At 40.2% G+C, this 16100-nt stretch overlaps 1 protein-coding gene across 23 annotated transcripts in view; it reads right to left on the bottom strand.

Annotated features, from left to right (window-relative positions):
• Nucleotides 1-16100, bottom strand: part of SIPA1L1 (signal induced proliferation associated 1 like 1) — a 363206-nt gene that overhangs the window by 317968 nt on the left and 29138 nt on the right. For all 23 annotated transcript variants that reach the window (XM_053224633.1, XM_053224634.1, XM_053224635.1 and 20 more), the window contains one exon: nt 8375-8456. The gene's annotated coding sequence lies outside the window, so the exon portion shown is untranslated. The remainder of the gene's footprint in view (nt 1-8374; nt 8457-16100) is intronic.

The following is a 16100-nucleotide window of genomic DNA, read 5'->3' as shown; positions in this document are numbered from 1 at the left end:
CAGTTAAAAAAGAAAACCCTGCAAATGGCTGCTTCTGAAAAGCAACAGGTGGAGCCTAAGAACTTTTCTTCTCAAGCCTGAACTATAATTTTACTTCGTATTTAAACCAGGGATATTATTACTTTGCTAAAAAAAAAAAAATTTAAGTTTAAAATAATAAACATTTCAAATAAAAATCTATAGTGTCAACCTTGGGGCCTCTGACAAGGAAGTATTTTATAGTAGTTTATAGACAAATCAGTCTATAGTTTATAGTAGTTTATAGACAAATCAGTTTGAATAAAACACATGAAACGTGCATAAACAATTACAAAAATTTAAAACGCCTACTTATAGAAGGCAAAATTTAAAATGCCTACTTGAAAACACAAGTTCAATAAAAACATTTAGTAAAAATTAAGACGATAGAAACACTGAGTCCCATATCAAATATATCCAGTTTCCTGATAAATACTGAAAATGGTAATGAAGGAAGTAAAACACTTTTTCACAAATATTCACATCAGGAGCACCTGAGTGGAGCATCTGACTCTTGATTTTCACCTCAGGTCATGATCCCAGGGTCATGGGATCGAGTCCCACGTGGGGCTCAGTGCTGAGTGTGGAACCTGCTTAAGATTCTCTCTCTCTCTCTCTCTCTCTCTCTCTATATATATATATATGCATGTGCGTGTGTGTGTGTTTATATATACATACATATATATATATAAAATGAAAAATTTTTTCTTTTAAATATTCACATTAGCCTCAAAGAATATATAATATGCCCAAAAGGCCTTTCCACACACAGTAACCGGCAACTTGATTTCCATTCCTCGGCTGCCCAAGGTAACCTGCAGTGTTTTCCAGTACCATCTAAGAGCTCCAAAGACCCGTTCCTCACATTCACACAGAGACACCCTGAATGGACACATCACCAGGCATTTCAAATAGAATGTCTCTAAACTCCACACCACCCAATCTCTAGAAAGTGAATTATTTCTGAGGGTACGTTTTGTAAAATAGATTTCACGTCACAAAAATACCAGTAGGGAGGGGAGAAACAGAGGAGAAAACAGACAAAATTTTGAGGAGCATACACATTTTTAAAACACTTGTAACATTTTAACTCATTCCTTTAGATGTTAGGTGGGAGGATTTCTGGAAACCCTGAATGCTATTCATAGTTCCATCTCATCAGAAACATTCCAATTAAATGAATGATATTAAGGTAATTATCTAAGAAAACACTCAAGGGAACTCTACAGATGGTTTCTACAGTAGACTCCATGCTGTGGGGCAATTTCTCACTGCAGATGTATGTGGCCCGTGTACTCATTCCTGTGCTTGTCAAGTGTAATCTGTGATTATGCAATTGAACATTACAGCCACCTCAGGCCATTCCGTGTTTAAAGAGAAGTGTTTATGGCCATATCCTGCCAAACAACCATAATACCACTTAACCTCAGTCTAACCACTGCTTGAATGAACTTGTTAGGGTTACAGTGAAATACAGATGCAAAACAAATAGTAGGCCAAGGAATGTGACGTCCACATACTAAAAAGAAGGGGGTAGGGTGGTGGTAAATCCTTACATTATGCCCCTTAGTCACTGCGGCAGAATGTACTTGAGCATTTACATTCTAAAAGCTGAAAATTACAGTATGGAACACAGATAAAAATAACAAAATCCAAACTCCGAAAAGAAATGAATTCCTCTGAAGGGTGGGGTGTGTCATCTCAGAAAGCAGCCCCAAGTACAATGCTGTTTCTGGATCTATCCAAGCAAATCAGTAAATCTAGAAATAAGAGAAAAAGATGAATCTGAGAACACTTAAAATGTGCTGCATGGAGTAGACTGCACTGGGCTACTGACTGAAATCCACTGCATATCAATAGCAACTAAGAGTCACTACCACCCAATTTCTTCCTATGATCTAAGCTCACTTTGTGGAGCTAGAGGAACTTTTAGTCAACAAATCCACACGGGAAGATGAACCAACATTCCCTTCTGTTGGCCAGTTATGAAACATTGGCCAAAAATATTTCCTTTTAAAAATGCTTATAAGTTAAAAACCAGGAATGAGATGAAATGCTGATGTTTTAACTCTGCTTTACTGTAAGTTTTCTTTTTTATAAATTTTTAACGTTTTATTTATTTTTGAGACAGGGAGAGACAGAGCATGAACAGGGGAGGGTCAGAGAGAGGGAGACACAGAATCTGAAACAGGCTCCAGGCTCTGAGCTGTCAGCACAGAGCCCGACGCGGGGCTCAAACTCACGGACCGCGAGATCATGACCTGAGCCGAAGTCGGCCGCTTAACCGACTGAGCCACCCAGGCGCCCCTTAAAAAAATACAGAATTCAGTCTCTAAGGCTGAGAATCCAGCAAAAGATCTATTTCAACCATCCAGCCACTGTATTTTAAGGCTTAAAAAGGAGAGACTAAGGACACTAAGAGTTAAGACGCTGACCATCACATGTGTTCCAGACTATGCCACTTAGACCTCAGTTTTATCATTCAAGTGAAAAGTGACATAGAGTACACAAAGAATCTGTGAAACCATATCTTTACTAAAACTCCATCTATAATAATCATTACTGAGAAATAACCACCCACGGCCACTTAAAATACTCAAAATTATGCCTTCAGTAAAATTATAAGAACATATATTCCAATGTGCTTAAAAAAAACTTTGAGGCTGCATTCGGGTGTTCTCATCAACACAGATAGATCATTTTAATCTTGTGTTCATCATGAATGAACAAACCCATCCAGAAGTATTCGCCTTATTACTCAAGGTAAGGGAAAGCATTACTAAAATTCCATTTCGCAATTCATCTACATTACCACTGACGAATGTTCTTATTCACACTAATATAATTCAGGACTGATAGCTGATTAAGTACAGAATGAATTATTTAGTCCAATATTATGTTATCAGTGAGGAAACAGCATTCATTTACCAAGGTTATTCTGTTAGTTAATAAATAGAATTCAACAACAATTCCCCATCTAGTGGCCTCTTTCACTCCAAAATACCAATTATTCTATTCAATAAGCATTTATATTTATTAATTACTATATTGCTTTTATTATACTTACTACAAAATCGAATACTCTAAAGCATGGACTATTTCTGCACAGGTGAAATTATTACTGGCATTAAGAAAGCAAAATAGGGGCACCTGGGTAGGGCTCAGTCAGTTGAGCATCTGACTTTGGCCCAGGTCACAGTCTCACAGTACGCCAGTTCAAGCCCCGCATTGGGCTCTGTGCTGACAGCTCAGAGCCTGGAGTCTGCTTCAGATTCTGTGTCTCCCTTTCCCTCTGCCCCCTCCGCTGCTCGCACTCTGGCTCTCTCTCTCTCTCTCTCTCTCTCAAAAATAAGTAACATTAAAAAAAAATTTTTTTAAGCAAAATATACACATACAAGTAAATTACAAAGTAATTTGTGATGTCATTAATAAAAGTACCATCTCTGATTCAGTGAAAGCCTGGCAGACTGTTTAGCATAGTAGTTGGAAGCAGGACCCATAACTAGCCTTGGGCAAGTGATCTGACCTCTCTGATCCTCCATTTCAAAATGCTTCAACTGGAGAACACCACCAAATCAGTGGGTTACTAAGAGGAAGAAATAAGACTATGTATATAATAAGCTCCTAGCAGAGTGCCCAGCGTAAGTACTGACATTACTGTTGCATTGCTGTTACTACTCAAGGAAAAAGTATGAAGCAATCACAGCTAAGGGAGTTAAGAAACATACACACTAATCTTTAAAAGTCTATTCAAATAGTGACAGGATAATACAACAAAAATAAAACAAAATTTACAAAGATCATACGAAAAAGTTCTCCAAGGTCTGGTATATTTTGCCACAATTTTTTTAAGACTTAAGTTCTTTTTTTTTTTAATTTTTTTTTTTTAAATCTTTTTCAACGTTTATTTATTTTGGGGACAGAGAGAGACAGAGCATGAACGGGGGAGGGGCAGAGAGAGAGGGAGACACAGAATCTGAAACAGGCTCCAGGCTCTGAGCGGTCAGCCCAGAGCCTGACGCGGGGCTCGAACTCCCGGACTGCGAGATCGTGACCTGGCTGAAGTCGGACGCTTAACCGACTGTGCCACCCAGGCGCCCCTTTAATTTTTTTTTTAAAGTTTATTGATTATTGAGATTGAGAGACAGGGAGAGACAGAGCATGAGCAGGGGAGGGGCCAAGAGACAGGGAGACACAGAATCCGAAGCAGGCTCCATGCTCTGAGCTGTCAGCACGGAGCCCGACACGGGGCTCGAACTCACAACCAAAGAGATCATGACCTGAGCCAAAGTCAGACGCTTAACCAACTGGGCCACCCAGGAGCCCCTTTAAGTCTAAGTTCTATCCTGACTTGAGCAGAAACTGTCTAAGATTTCATAAACAAGACATTTACTGCTTTATCTCCCAGTATCTATAAAACAGAGTAAATAGTTTAATAAGAATTAACTAGTGGTTTAGTAAGATCTAAGAAGAATGTTCACTAGCATTTTTAATAAAAGTGAAAGACTGGAAACAGGCTAAATGTCCAACAATATGAAAATATATGAAAAAATCATGCAGCTATAAGAAGAATGAGAGGATGAGAGGGATTTATATATTCTAATATGGAATGATCAAAAACATGCTCTCAAACTAAAAAGAACACAAATATGTAACACTCTATGTTGATACAACCCAAAAAAATAGTATGTCACGTGTATACATATTTATGCACTTAATTCATACACAAAGCATCAAAACTATGCAACCAATGACAACCTCTTGGTTTTATTCTGCATAATTCTTTTATTTCACTATTTCAGTGACACCGTATTTTTAGATTACTTGTTTAACTCATGAGCCTCAAGGAAATTCAACCAATAAATAGACTAGGCTAAAATCAAGTAAAAATAAGTCTTAGCAAGCATTTTATAGTTTACAAAAGGATTTTGCAATCCTTTATATAAATCCTTTAAAGTCTCTCAACACGGTATCTAATTGGATCCCCACAATAAACTTCTAGAATTTAAGGTAGTATCCTTATTTCAAAAATAGGAATGGACGCTGGGGCGCCTGGGTGGCTCAGTTGGTTAAGCTCCCAACTCTTGATTTCGGCTTAGGTCACGATTCACAGTCGTGGGAGTGAGCCTCGAGTCCGGGCTCATGCTGGGCATGGAGCCCACTTAAGACTCTCTTATGCCCGCTGCCCCTCCCCCACTCGCATGGGCACAAGCTCTCTCAAAAAAAAAAAAAAAAAAAACCTGAGAATAAACTTAAGTATTTATTAATCCAAGGTTAATAAATGCAGAGTCAAAACGGAAACACAGTCCGCCCCCACCCCCATCCTAAATTCAAGGTTCTGGTCTTCACACCAGAACACCATAAATTGAAAACACACAAATTGAAAACACGGTCATCTTACAACAAGGCTCTCTAAATCTCTATAGTGCTTCTATTCACGGGAGAGTCACGGGAGAGTCCGGAGTGTGGAGGAAAAGGCATTCCAGTAGGAGTCAAGGATCAGGGTTCCAGTCTGAACGACGTCATTGCTAAGACTTCACAGTAAACCAAGTTCTAGGACAATGGTTCTCTGTGGGCTGCACATCAGGTTCAACAGTGATGTTTTTTTAAATAATAGTACTAACTCAAGCCTGATCTCCAGAGATTAGCATTTAATCTGTTTATTAAAAGCTTCCCGGGTTATTCTAAATTACAGCTTGGTAAAGACCACAGATATCCTTATCTGATGAAAATAAAAATAAAAGATATTTAAAAAATCACTTTGCTATATATACTTTGCAGAGCTGAAAATGAGGGATGAATGTTTTATGAGAAAAATCTCTTATAAATAATAAAATGCCTCACATATGTAAAGGAATTATTATTTATTCATTCAAACATGTACCAGGCATGTGCTGGGACCGAGAGCGGAGGCATCGCCCTCAGAGGTGAGGAAGCTGCCACATCCTCAAGTAACTGCCGAGCCCTGGGAGCAGGCACAGCAGAGTTCAAAGATGGTGATGAGCAGACCAGACATGAGGCCCAGGGGTGACGGTAGGAAGAGGGCTTAGAAAGGCCTGCACAGAGGAGACCCTCGAGCTAGGTCCTGGTGTTCTAGACAGAGGGCACATCACACGCAGGCAACATGGTCAGAGGTCTTCAGAGAGGTCTCCAGCTCCTGGGGATTCTTGAGACCCTCGCAGGGTTAAAGGTTAAGGTTAAAACTGTTTTAATATTAACGCTAGGACACATCACCACCAAAACCTAGGAACAGTCCAAATGTTCTCCAACTGGTAAATGGGCAAACAGAAGTATTTTCATACATTGGAGTAAGACTCAGCAATAAAAAAAAAAAAAAAAAAAGAATCAGTGATATACACAACAGCATGGATGAATCTCAAATGTGTTATGTTTAAATGAAAGAAGCCAGCCTCAAAAGGCTACGACTCTGCGATTCCATTTACATGACATTTGGGACAAAGCACAACTACAGGACAGAAAAAGGTCAGAGGGTGTAAGGCTAAGGGCAGGGGAACATTCTAGAGTGATGGAAATGTTCTTTATCTTCCACAACCACAATGCATTTGTCAAAACCCAGAGAAGAACTGAACACTTAAAAAGGTGAATTTCACTGTATATAAGTTATGCCTCAATAAATCTAACTTTTAAATATAATAGTATACAATTTGCCTTTTCTTTCTCTTTCTCTCCTAAATGTACAGTGTTTGCCAGAAACTGCAGGACTAATGATGTCATCACTCTGCAGCTAAGGGGCAATGATGTCATCACTCTGCAGCTAAGGGAATGCAGGCTTATATATTCTAATGTTCTAAATTTTTCTCCATTTCAATACAGTAAGTAGTAATGGATATAATCAACATCAACACTAAAGCTCTCTTGGGGCTTCAACAATTTTAATGCTAGGGTTTCTGAGACCCAAAAGTTTGAGAATTACTGCGACAGGCAGTGGGAGAGGCCCAGGACAGTTCTCAGCAGAGAGTAGGGGATCTCACCCTTGCAGAGAGCCGTGCAGGGAGGTGAGTTAAGAGTTACTACAGAGGTCAGGGGCACCTGGGTGGCTCAGTCGGCTGAGCATCCAACTTCGGCTCAGGTCATGATCTCGCAGTCCATGAGTTCGAGCCCCACTTCGGGCTCCGTGTTGACAGCTCAGAGCCTAGAGCCTGTTTCAGATTCTGTGACTCCCTCTCTCTCTGACCCTCCCCCGTTCATGCTCTGTCTCTCCCTGTCTCAAAAAATAAATAAACGTTAAAAAAAAAAAAAAAAAAAGAGTTACTACAGAGGTCTGACTAAGCTGATCCCAGGATGAACTGGAAAGAAATTATGTCCATACACCATCTGCAGCTTGTTATAAATCCCAAGCCAGTTTGTCTCTACCGAGCTCTCTTTGCTGGTGTGCTCATGTTTTGCAAACTAATTTCTGTTCACTGGTAACACAGTCAGGAAACAGAGCCTGCTACAAGAGCCATCCTACAATGCTTTACTGAGCAGTGATTTTTGGATTACTCACCCAGTTGCCACAGTCCTTCTTCAAAGGATGCTATTAATTTAAAATTGAATTTTACATATTTTAAACTTGAAAAATAACCATCGTAATGAGGTACAAAAGCTAATATGGGGGTGGGAGGAAGACTCAATGCCTCAAAATCAATTAGAAAAACTAGGTAATTGATTAAAAAGCCAATATGTGACTTCTATGAAATATGCTTTTATTTGTATCCAGAAAACTATGACAATCCCAACTCAGCACAATGTTTTCTATGCAAATGTTTTTTTTGATTGGGGGGAGCTGTTTGTGTCTGGTCTGCACAGTTCCCTTTCCTCTAGGGGAAAATTCATTTCTAAATACTAGCCCTGTAAATTCCAAATTACTTCAAGTACAGGGCTTTTCCTATGATCTCTTATGCCCAGAGCTATTCTTGTACTTTGGGATGCCACAGAGGTAGAGAAATTCATCTGAAAATCATCTATGTGTTTAAACTTCAAATACATGGAAAATAGATTGACAGAGTAATCGATCAATTATGGGAAGGAAAGGGTAGGTATTAGAAGAAAGGATGATTTCCTTCCTCCATCTAAAAAAACAAAAAAACTTAAATACAACTTTAGGCCATTATGAGTGTGTATGTGTGTTAACTGCCATCACATATTGATTGCTTCTCTAATGGCTTTAAGTAGCCAACTCGGCTGACACCTCTTATAACCCCAAACAGGTGGAAACCTGTCTAGGGTAATCAATTTGCTGCCTTTTAAAAAATTCACCTATACTTCTATTCACGTGAAAGGGGGTAGGGGACATGCCAGACTCCTGCCAAAGCAGCTGTGTATTATTAAAGATAAAGTAAAATTAGCTCCTTACCTGAAAGTACAGTCCTTTTGATCTACTTCTTATACAGGAATCTTGGATATTAGTTTACTGTCATTCACATTTGAAACTGAACCTATGGATTAAAAAGGGGAAAATAATTAATTGGAAATACATGCACAATGAAGATAAAAACATCAATCTGATCAAAGATGAGATTTCCGTACACTTGTTGAAGCCAAATGGTTTCTGCAGGAAACCTGTTTTCTGTGACTCAAATCCAAAATGGAAAACGTGGGTGGTTCTTCCTGTCTCATCATTAAGAGTCAGCCAATTGGCTGATAAAGTTTTCACACAACTTAAGCTCAAACTCCAGCCTTCCATCTGCTCTAATACTGTCATACCTTGGGGAAATGAAAGAGAAATAAAGGCTTTCTTCAGCCTCAAAAGAAGACTTTAACGGGCACCTTACTCCATCCAGACTGTACTTGAGCACAAAACTTCAAATCTTCAAAACTTCAAATCCAGAAGACGTGAAAAAGAATGAGAGCTACATCACAAAATAATCCAGGGGCTTTATGGCTGTCTCTGACCTTGGAGCTACGATTTCTAAAAAAAAGACAAACGAGTCTGTGTTGGGCACTAAACTACAATCAAACGCGATCGTGGAGCAGGGGCTTCCGGCCCGGTTGTCTTAACCACAGAGCTGCACTGCTTCCCACCCACAAATCACTCACCATGTGCCAGGACATGCCTGCCAACACATTCTGTATTTGGGCTTCTCAACATACAACTCTGCCAGACTGGGACGTGAATCCAGTTAATTCTGCAGGGTATTTCTGCGTATCCACCTAGAGCTAGTAAACTAGCCAGTGTGATACACACAACTGAAAACACACAAGCCACGGGACAACTTCAAGGAGAAAGAGACCACGGGTACATGACACTAGCGTGGTGAAACAATCATGGGGGCCTTTCTGCCAAAGGCCTCCTCACATTTGCACCTCTGACCAGTGGAAAATCTGCAAATGTAGTAAGACCACAAAAATTTAGATGGCTACTTCCAACATCAATACAAGGACTCCAAGTGACAAACTGCTCAAGGGCGGCAACTGTCCAGTTCCTAAAGATTCCAGGCCCCATCTGAAAATTCCTCACCCTCGGGGGTTGTCTCAAAAATGCTAAGAGGCTAATGGAACTTAGGCTGCTTAGCAGCAGAAGGAAGGGTCTTTCATGAGTCACCAGTGACTGCTCGACAAGTTCTCTTGGAGTGACTCCCCTGCAGTCACATAGGAGAACCCACCAGCCAGATTGAAGCGAGGGGGCACAGGCCCCCAAAGTATTCATCCTGAGGGAACTGCTTCCTGGGATGACCGTGAAACTTGAAACACGCACACCGCCTGTAAATTTACATTTTAGGAAATATGGGTATGGAGGTACTAAGCAGATTATGAACAAATACGTATCATAAGCTCCTGGAGCTGGAAGGGACTGCAGTACCCCATTACCACTGTAAAACCCTCATCCTACAGATAAGATTAAGTCAAAATCTCCTGACTGCCAGCCTGGGGCTCTTCCTATCACACCCTGCCCTTTCATCAACTGTGGAAACGATACTTTGGAGCCTATTAAAATCAAGCTACAAATCAGTCTGCAGGATAAAAATCTCATTTAACCATGTGTTGCAAAAAAAAAAAAAAAAAAAAAAGATTAACACAAAAGATTAAGAAGCAAAACCTTTAGAGTAATTAATTCCCTGCTTGGGGAAGGGGTAGGGAGGAGCTGGCTGTCTTTCTCCACACAAACATGATCTAATCTTCAGGGAAACCATATGTACAAAATTATATACAAAAGCCTCTTTTTATTTATTTTTTTTATTTTTTTAACATTTATTTTTATTTTTGAGACAGAGAGAGACAGAGTATGAATGGGGGAGGGTCAGAAAGAGAGGGAGACACAGAATCCAAAACAGGCTCCAGGCTCTGAGCTGTCAGTACAAAGCCCAATGCGGGGCTCGAACTCATGGACCGCGAGATCATGACCCAAGCCAAAGTCGGACCCTTAACCGACCGAGCCACCCACGTGCCCCTAAAAGCCTCTTTTTAAAAAAATACTGATCACTTCCAAACCTGTACCTCTAGCAAAAAAAAAAAAAAAAATACAAAGCAAGATGCCTTCCTTCACTTACAGAATGCTGAATTAACAAAAATAGCAATCCATTCTTCCCAAGTTGAGGTGAAAACAAGGTATATTTTCACTGCACTATAATTAATTTCCTCTATTATAATGTATTTTTAACTTCAGAGCAGATCAAATAAATGTATTGCTCCACTGTAGTTTTCTTTTAAGATTCTGATTTTTTAAACACTTCTAACACAATAATGTAAGGTGATCTTTGATTCTGTTCATTTCCTCCAATTCCAGATGACAATTCCTCAAGCACAAAATGTGCATGCTTAGACACATCAAAAGAGAAGAATGCAATTTGTATAGGATGAAATATCTGCATGAATTTTTGAAACCTTTAAGATAAAACATCAATCTATGAACAAATTCATAACTGCCCCTAGGTTATCTATCTCCAAGGCCTGTACATTCCTCTCTTCTTAAGGACACTTCAGTTAAAACCTGTGACAAAAATGAGTACCAATTCTACCATGAGTTCATCGTGTGATGTCGGGCAAGTCATTTACCCTTTGGGCTCAAGCGGACATAAAAAGCCAGTATAGTCTATTTCCAAGATATTTCCTAGGTTTCTTAACATCTTCTTAAGACATTAAGGATCATCTTTATTTCCCTTGAATTCTAAAAGTCAAATACATCTTTAAACAATAAAAATGAACATTTAAAAGTTACATTATGCCCCAGAACTTAGCAGGAAGCTACCACCAGGTTAGATAAGTGAAAATTTTAGAAAACGATGGACTTCATCTGCATTCAATGTATCTCTCTGTCTTGTGTTTCAACTTCTAGGAACAGGTGTGGAAATGTACTTTCACATCTGGATGACTACTAAGTGTTTTTTCAACTCTCCCCAGACCTTGACTCCTTCCTCTTCCCACCCCTGCCGCCTCAGGACCTTGATAGTCTGAAACCTGGCTTATGTGCCACCAATGCTGAAAATGAAAAGTTTTTCTATCAATTAGGTTTAAAACCAGCTACCACCCAAATCTGTATCTGAGAATTTCTGTGTACATTTTGACCATTTAGTAATCTACATTTTAAAGTCTAAAGAATATGTTCCATGTTCCACTAATATCTGCAAATGTAATGATTTTTTTTCATCTGAAACTGAGATTCTTGCTTATTGCCAAATAAGCAAGAAGTTCCAGAAAACTTGTTTACAACACAACACATACTCTTAAGATAATTTATTTTCTTCATGTACCAGTTGGTGATTTTGCCATCCCCGGTGAGTGCATGAAAAAAACATGAACATGAGGACCGTGAACCTGGCATTTTACTAGTAGAAACCCTAAAGAGTAGTTGCTTCTGCCAAGTTCATGCATTTGTATACTGACTACCTCTTACGGGCAGGCACCACTTACTCTTCTGGTGGGAATACACGAACTGACAAAAGTCTGCCTTCATGGAGCTTGTAATCTAATGGAGACACAACCCACAGAATACATGGACGTAATACAGACGTAAGATATATCAGGTACTCATCAGCAGTAAACATAACATAAACACAAATGACATGGGAGATACATCTGTATCGTGAGAGGGACCATGCGCAATGGAAAAGGAGTCCAGGGCGGCAAAATAAGGGGATTCAGGAGTGAACGAAGGGAAGGCAAACTGCAATCTTAAGTGGCTCACAACAGAGGCAGCACCTGAGCACAGACCTGAAGGAGCTGAGAAGTGAGTCAAACTAAAGTTTCCTGGTAATTTTTACCTTGTACTGACTGCGCGTGTACCAGCAACGCCTCCTCAAAAGAACGGCATAGGAGCAAATTTATGAACAGCCCAGAAGTGTAAACAGAAGAGAGCTGTGGGGAAACCGCCTTCATTTTTGCACATCAGTTTACGCCAAGTGAAACTTACATCTTCAATTAGGCATGGTCATTGAAGGGGTTTTCTCCCCACCACCCCCCCCCCCGTGTTAGTTTGAACTAAATTCTTACTTCTGTGATCCATTTTCCTTAAAACTCAGGAATAAATTTCCAAGTATTACTTGACGCACAGAAGAATAGCACGCAGTATTATCCAACCAACAACCCACTGAGCCATCCAAACTATGACACCAGGACTTAAATCTCAGCACAAGAGCCCAGGAAGCACTGGAGCTTCATCCCAATGGGGAGAAACCAGTGCTTCCCCAGAGAGGTTACTGGGGAAAGACCAGGTAGGCTGTGGAATCAGGAGGCCTCCTCCACCGACCAGCTGTCGAACCCTGAGCAAATCTCTTTACTCCCTGGCCTTCGATTTCCTCGACTATGAAATCAGAGCACTGGACCACATGATTTCCAAATCCCTTCCAGGGCTAGATCCATTTCAGAAAAAAAGTTAGGTAAATAACCACACCCAAAAAATTATAATGCTAACCTACCATCACAGATCCATATACTTTGTTCTTCTGAGAAAGTAATGAATTTATACTGAACCACGCACAGAGTCTTAACTCTCCCTCTCAGATCAAAAGATTCACAAGAACGAGTCTGGACTAGTTGACTAAGGACAAAAGAACTTGCAAAAAAAAGACAGTTATTTTTGTCTTGGCTTTATTATCAACATACTCTTATTAAACTAATACAGAAATCCTAAACTAACACAAGCATGCACCTGCTGGGATTTTAAATATTCCTCACGCACTACCACCCCCAATTTTAAAAAGCATGTTTTTAAATGGTAGGCTTCCTTCAAAGTTACTTGTAATCTATTAGTATTCTTACTACTATACTATTACAAATAGGTGCTGTGATAAACATCGTATTCAGAGGCCCCAAATCTGTACTTCTTCTCACCACTGTTTACCAGCTCCCTTCTGAGGAAAGCTTACCTTCCCAATGCAGAATTAAGAAGAAAGCAAATACAGTGATTTGGGATGGAAGGATTAGGTTTCTAGCTTTCTTTGCCCTACAGTATTGGCAAGGCTTGTGAATTAGGTTCTGCCAACCACACGTACCACATGGGACTCCTTCAGGACAGAGTCACATCACGTGGGAAAAGAAGCAAGGGGGAAGGAGCCACTCTGCTGGCAGCGTGGAGGGATCCTGGCTCTGGCTTCCTGATTTGGAGAACCCTGACTCAGGCAGGGGGAGCAGCCCCCTCACAGGGCCAGTTCCACAGTGCAGCACTGACCACCATTCCCAGAAATTCAGCCTATGGGCTCTTTCTTCAGCCCTCCCGACGATTTGCTAAGCTGCCTATCACCCCTCATAAATCCCCTTCTGCTTACACTCAGTAGAACAGATCTCAGTATCTGTAACCAAAAACCCTGACCAATTCACACGGCACATATCCCTTTCATTATTTCCATATACGAGAGCTGAGACTGAAAGACACGAGTAACACACTGAACATTCCACTGTAAGTCAAGCGTTCTTTGTTTCCAGCCAGGGCTCAAATCCATAATCAACACTTCCAACCTTCCCTTATATGCACTTTCTCATCAATTTCATCACCTCTGCCACGCAAGGAGAAGAAAATGATTTTTGCCTAACTAATTTTCTATCAATAAAGAGTCTGATGACAGTAACTTGGCGAGATATTTGAGGACAGGATACAATAAACATCACTTTCTATACCAGCTCAAGTTTATGGAGAAGCCTGCACTTTCCCAAACATTCCCAAACTGCAGACAAGGTGATCTAATACCGTGTTGCAACGCCAAAATGATCAGCACTCTGTGCCAAGGCACAACTTAATTCACAAAGCAGCAATGAACTTTTCACTTACCTTCACCCATCCCTCGGGGCAAGACCAAAATGTTAAAACCACAGGCACTTCAGGTAACTAAAATATTACCCTCTTATCTCACACCAAAAGCAGACTGGAAACACCAAGAAGTGATTGCATGTATTAAAATAAAACTCTCTTCTTGGTAGGAAGACATTAAGTCCCATAAAATCAGTTGACAAAAATGAGAAAAGTAATCAGTGGTTAGTAATACTTTTCTTTGAAATGGCAGGAGAATCTTGCAAAGGACATTTGATATCTCTGAATAATCAAATTACTCTATATTATCAAACTGCACAAAATATTTCTCAGGTAATACTCAAAGGCAAAACTTTTATGTAAAAGATCACTTACGCACTTCTGAAGCCAATTAATGACAATGATACTCATTCAGAAGGCGACTCAGCTCTGCCAAATTGAGAGTGGGTATTCGATTCAAAGGACAGCACAAGTATGCATGAACAGAGATTCCAGACAGGTCTGCTGAAGTTAGCGCCCACCACACTCTGGGTCACAGGCACTCAGAGCGACTCCAGCTGCCCTGAACTGCTTTTAGCTAATGCTCTGCAGCACACTTAGCTAACTTCACACTGGTGGTGGGGAGAATGGAAATACACAACAGTCAAAAATAATGGTACTTTCCCCTAAGGATGAGGCAAATGAATTTGCTAAAGAAAACTCCGAGCTTGGCTTCTTCAAAACAAAATCTGAGAAACAATAATTTCATAGAGCTTCAAGGCAAGGAAGTTACTAAGATGAGTTCAGAGCTTTACTATGATTACACGTGCACCATATGTGCCCTTGAGATGCACCTGTCTCTTGCTCTGGCTCTTTGTTTTTTAAGAAATGGAGTATTTCTGGGCTAGAAATGACACATGGCCTGCTTTGAAGCTTTTTTTATGGCTTCTCATATTTAGACTCTAACCTCAATCTACTGCAAGTGTAAGGATAGAGGTGATGCTCATTCATCAGTAATATCGAAGACAAAAAACACGTATGTAATACTACAGATAAGTGGGTTCCAAAGTTAGTCTGCAAACCAATGCCCACAAGTGTAGGTCCTCAGGGAGATAAGGGGTGAGGGGATCGTTTATGAGTATTTCATAAAGCTAGCTACATTTATGCAATTGAAAGGGTTGCTCTTTATTTTGAGACCATGTCCTTTCTATTCTTTTCGTATCCAAATGGCCTTTCTTCGTAAAATGCTGAAAATTTTTTTAAATTAGGTCTGTAACATGCAAGTCTGGTACCACTGCTCCAGATTTTCTGCACCTTCTCTATCTATCTCCAACGTCCCACCTCCCCTCCTTCAGGTTGCTAAGGCAAAAAATAAAAATAGAACCTAATGCCATTCCTGGCTGCTCTTTTCCCCACCCCATTTCCAGATCATAAACATATCATGTCAGCCTTGCTCTCAGAACGCATCCGTAACCAACCACCTCTCACTACCACAATGAAGATACAGAACATTTCCATCGCCCCAAAAAGTGGTATCAAAATGGCCAATAAACATATGAAAAAGTCCTCACCTGCCCTAAATCTACAGGGAAATGCAAATTAAAGCCACAGTGGAATACCTCTAACACCCACCAGAACAGCTAGTTAAATGGCAGGCAATAAATATCAAGTGTTGTCAAGAATGTGGAGCTCCCACACCATGCCAGTGGATAACCACTTTGGAAAGCTGTTTCTCAGTATCTACGAAAATGAACAGACTCACACCACACGACCCAGCAAGTCCACTTCTAATTACATCCCCCATAGACGTCTTCACCAGAGACAAACACAGAAAAGGGAGCACTATTCACTTGCCGAGGAATCATCATCATACAACGGAAAGCTCTACAGCAACAAAAATGAATGAACTACAAATACTTGG

Source organism: Acinonyx jubatus, chromosome B3 (assembly GCF_027475565.1).
Source record: "Acinonyx jubatus isolate Ajub_Pintada_27869175 chromosome B3, VMU_Ajub_asm_v1.0, whole genome shotgun sequence".
Taxonomy (NCBI): domain Eukaryota; kingdom Metazoa; phylum Chordata; class Mammalia; order Carnivora; family Felidae; genus Acinonyx; species Acinonyx jubatus.
The sequence above is the reverse complement of the archived record's forward strand: the minus strand, read 5'-3'. Positions and strand labels throughout refer to the sequence as shown.